The sequence below is a fragment of the Saccopteryx bilineata genome, chromosome 3 (genome assembly GCF_036850765.1).
Source record: "Saccopteryx bilineata isolate mSacBil1 chromosome 3, mSacBil1_pri_phased_curated, whole genome shotgun sequence".
Classification (NCBI taxonomy): domain Eukaryota; kingdom Metazoa; phylum Chordata; class Mammalia; order Chiroptera; family Emballonuridae; genus Saccopteryx; species Saccopteryx bilineata.
Window position 1 is genome coordinate 2,632,306 of NC_089492.1, and position 4,819 is coordinate 2,637,124.

The window sequence follows — 4,819 nt, forward strand, 5'->3', positions numbered from 1 at the left end:
AAAGTGCTGTCTGCGGTCAGCGGTCAGAGCCTGGAGGAAGTGGGGAAGCGCGGCAGCTGCCAGGCGCCCATGACCCAGGCACCGCTGTCCTTGGCGGGCGGGGCGGGGTGGGGGGCAGCTCTTTGCACCCAAACCCACAACCTGACTCCTTCCAGCAGAGCGGCAGCAGAGGTGAACTTGCCCTGATTCCAAGGAAGCTTCCGGCTTCTTGTTCTTGTGTTATTTCTCTTAAAGGGACCCTATCCCCAAGTTGTAAAAGCATCTGGCCCCACGAAGCCTGGGTCCCCACCGCTAACGCCTCAGCACTCTGCTCGCCCAGAGCCAGCGTGTCATCAGACCTGCTAGCCAGATAGCCCTTTGGGCATGCCACCACCTAAATTACCGAGTCCTGCTGTGGGACGTACTCCTCGACCCTCAACGCTGGTAAGGAGAGGCCCGGGAAGAGGCGTGATTAAACCAGCTGCAGCGAGATGAGCGGGAGGAAAGAGATGGGCTCCACCTGGAAGTCATGACGGCCCACCAACGAGATGACCTCCCATCTGGGGTTTTGTTTTTTTTTTTGTATTTTTCTGAAGTGAGAAGCGGGGAGGCAGTCAGACAGACTCCCACATGCGCCCGACTGAGATCCACCCGGCACGCCCACCAGGGGCGACGCTCTGCCCACCAGGGGGCGATGCTCTGCCCATCTGGGGTGTCGCTCTGTTGCGACCAGAGCCATTCTAGCGCCTGAGACAGAGGCCACAGAGCCATCCCCAGCGCCCGGGCAAACTTTGCTCTAATGGAGCCTTGGCTGCGGGAGGGGAAGAGAGAGACAGAGAGGAAGGAGAGGGGGAGGGGTGGAGAAGCAGATGGGTGCTTCTTCTGTGTGCCCTGGCCGGGAATCGAACCCGGGACTCCTGCACGCCAGACGCTCTACCACTGAGCCAACCGGCCAGGGCCCCATCTGGGTTTTTAAGGATGAGTAGGAGTTCGCCAGAGGGCAAGCTTAGGCAGGCAGAGAGGATTGCCTGGGCAAAGGTGTGGGACAGCACAGTGCCCTCTGGTGCCCACAGGTGACAGCCTGCCTGACCTGCAGGGGCTGCTGAGTGACAAGGGGAGAGAGAGGAAAGGGCCCAGGCTGGGCAGGGGGCGGGGGGCTGGGGCCAGGACAGAGCAGTAGGCCTGAGGGCCCTCACAGAATGTACTAGCTTCCAGAGCCTACCTAGCAAAGGACCACAAACTTGGCGGCTTAAAGCCACAGAAAGGTATTGTCTCCCAGTTTGGGCGGCCAGAGGCTGACTTCCAGGTGTGGGCAGGGCTGCGCGCCCCAGGTGAGCGTTTCCTGCCCCTGCAGTTTCTGGCCGTGTGGCGTCCTTGGTGATCCTGGGTGTACAACTGCCACATGGCATTCTTTCTCCCTGCGCGTCTGTCTCTCCTCACAAGGACACCCGTCACATCAGATCAGGGCCCGCTCTAATCACAGATTTCCATCTGCAGGCTGTTTTCAAATAAGGTTGGAGTCGCAGCTCCCCCGGGCTTGGGCTTCAGCAAATGTCCGGGAGACACGTTTCAATCCACGACAGATCAGGTAGGTGGGTGCCGGGAGCTGAGCTCTGTCCTTCGCAAAGCCCTGTGTGGAAGCGCTAACCCCCACGGGACAGGATTGGAGACGGGGTCTGTAAGGAGGTGAGAGAGGCCGAATGAGGTCACCGGGATCAAGCTCTGAGCCAATGGGAATGGTGCCCTCCAAAGAGGGGGAGGAGGCACCAGGGTCCACTCTCTCCCCCACCATGGGAGTCCACAGTGGGAAGCTGGCCATCTGAGCACCGGGAACTCAGCCCTGCCCACGCCTGGCCTTTGGACTTTCCAGCCCCAGAACTGTGAGGAATAAATTTCTGTTGTTTGAGCCACCCGGTCCATGGCCTTTGGTTATGGCACCGAGGCGAGGACAACGGGCGTGGTCAGCAGGGGAGTTAAGGAGTCCCCGGGTTGGAGGAGGCTCTGATACGCGGTGGGCAGGACAGCCTGGCCAGGAGCTGAGGTTTCAGAGTGAACTGGGCACAGCCCAAGGGGCGCTCCAGGTCAGGCAGGGAGGCAGAGAAAGGCCCAGGCACAGTGCCAGGTCCAGGGATGGGCCTCCCTTGGGGACAGGGGCCCAGACGAGAGACGCTGCCTGAAGGGGCCGGGCAGGCCCCAGAGCGGTGCTGTTAGAAAGCAGTAAGAACCCTGGTCAGTTGGCTTAGCGGTAGAGCGTCGGCCTGGCGTGCAGGAGTCCCGGGTTCGATTCCCGGCCAGGGCACACAGGAGAGGCGCCCATCTGCTTCTCCATCCCTCCCCCTCTCCTTCCTCTCTGTCTCTCTCTTCCCCTCCCGCAGCCGAGGCTCCATTGGAGCAAAGATGGCCCGGGTGCTGGGGATGGCTCTGTGGCCTCTGCTTCAGGCGCTAGAGTGGCTCTGGATGCAACAGAGCGACGCCCCGGAGGGGCAGAGCATCGCCCCCTAGTGGGCGTGCCAGGTGGATCCTGGTCGGGCGCATGCGGGAGTCTGTCTGACTGCCTCCCCGTTTCTAGCTTCGGAAAAATGAAAAAGAAAAAAAAAAAAAAGAAAGCAGTAAGAACACCTGTTGTGTGGTCATCTCTGACCGGAGCGTGCAGCCGAGAGCTAGAGGCGCACCTGTGCCGGTTGTCCACGTAGGAAACGCCCAGGCCGGGGGAGACTGTGAGTTTCTGTGAGCCCAAACCAACCACATGGCGGGGAAGCAAGGTCTCCGGTGCTCTCGAGAATGACCGTTTTTGCTGTAGCTTTCAGGCATTTGAGATCAAAGAGGACGTGGGGGCGGGAGAAAGCCAGGCAGGGCGTGGGTTACAGGAGTCAGGGCTCTGCACTCTCCCGGTATCAGGCCCACAGGACTTGCTCAAGGCAAAGATAAACCCTTTTTTTTATTTTATTTTATTTTTTTACAGAGGCAGAGATAGACAGGGACAGACAGACAGGAACGGAGAGAGAGATGAGAAGCATCAATCATTAGTTTCTCGTTGTGCGTTGTGACTTCTTAGTTGTTCATTGATTGCTTTCTCATATGTGCCTTGACCGTGGGCCTTCAGCAGACCGAGTAACCCCTTGCTGGAGCCAGAGACCTTGGGTCCAAGCTGGTGAGCTTTTTTGCTCAAGCCAGATGAGCCCGCACTCAAGCTGGTGACCTCGGGGTCTCGAACCTGGGTCCTTCCGCATCCCAGTCTGACGCTCTATCCACTGCGCCACCACCTGGTCAGGCAAAGATAAACCTTTGACTATGGAACTTACAGGCCCAGGACACGATAGCCAGCCAAGACCCACCCAGTTAGGGATTTGTGATCAGAGCCCCGAAGCATCCCCCCCAGCCCCCCCTCCCCCCAGGTTACTTCTCATAGAACCACTTTGTCGCCCACACAGAGTGCATCCCTCGGGCTGCCTTGATCGGAAGGTGGGGCATTCACACCCGGGAGCAGGACGAACCTGGACTCCCTTCACTCCTTCTTTCTCTTTCTACCTCCCCGGGGATGCTGGACATGCATCGTCTCTTAGGACATGCCTTCCCTCCTTTAGAAAGAAGCTCGCCCGCTGCGGGGCCTCCTCCTGAGCTCATCGCGGAGTACACAAGACAGCGCAGCGCAGGGCCGGCTCGGCGTCTCACGGAGGTCATACATTCCACTGGAAAACTGATGATGATTAGAACCAACAGCAAGCCCGTGGAAATGGAAACCCCAGCCCCGGAGGGTTCAATTCTTGGGGCGGGGGGAGGGCTTTGATTCAAATAGGCACAGATTTTTTGCCTCTGTAGGAAGCAGATTTCTTAATAGGCTTGAAAGCAGAATTGTGGCTATAAACCAAGGGGCTATTCTGTGCGTGGAGACTCCTCCCCTTTAGGGGGGTCCGAGGACCCTTAGGAAAATCTGCCGGGCCTGCTGGCTCACGTCTAGTCCCCGCCGCCTCCTTTCCTCAGTGACGTTGGGTCAGAAACACGCCCATGCAAAGGGATTTCACGGGCAGCCATGGTGGTTCCTGTGTGGCTTAGACGCCACCCCTTCTGCGTGCGACGCTGGGCAGGGAAGCAGCACAGGGAACACGGTGGAGGTGGGTGGGACGCGCAGTGGGGGAGGCACACCCGGACGTCAATCATTCTGGTCCCCTGGCACCTAAGCCTGCACGTCCCTGTGTGTGGTGGCATCCACCACTGCAAACATTCTGTAGCCACTGCCTGTCCCAAAGTCACTGTAAAATGTAGCCGGGGAGTGAACTGTTGCTGACAACACACCGTGCCTCCTGTAAACACCAGGTACGAGCTTCGCAACCTGCCCGCCGCTCTCTTCATGGAGTTTTGCGCGGCTGCCTCGTTCTCATCATTCTGGGGCTTGCTCAGACGCTATCTTTCCTGAGAGGCCTTTCCTGACCCCAACGACCCATACCAGAGTCCCTCGTCATTACAAGGGCCAGTCATGTGTTTTTTGCTGCTATTAGGTTTTTTTGTTTGTTTGTTTTTAGCAAAAGAGAGAGAGACAGACAGACAGACAGAGGCAGGGAGAGGAAGGAAGAGAGATGAAAAGCATCAACTTATAGTTGTGGCACCTTAGTTGTTCATTAATTGTTTCTCATATGTGCCTTGACCGGGGAGCTCCAGCTGAGACAGTGACCCCTTGCACAAGCCAGAGACCTTGGGCTTCAAGCCAACAACTGTGGGACCATGTCCAGGATCCCGTGCGCAAGCCAGCAACCTCAGGGTTTCAAACCGGGGACCTCAGGGTCCCAGGCTGATGCTCTATCCACTGCACCACCAATCAGAGCCGATCATGTTTTCTTGTAAC

At 58.1% G+C, this 4,819-nt stretch overlaps 1 non-coding gene across 1 annotated transcript; it reads right to left on the bottom strand.

Annotated features, from left to right (window-relative positions):
- Positions 1-866: 866 nt before the first annotated feature.
- Positions 867-938, bottom strand: TRNAT-CGU (transfer RNA threonine (anticodon CGU)). The gene has a single exon. It is a non-coding gene; the product is annotated as a tRNA-Thr (tRNA).
- Between the last annotated feature and the right edge of the window lie 3,881 nt (positions 939-4,819).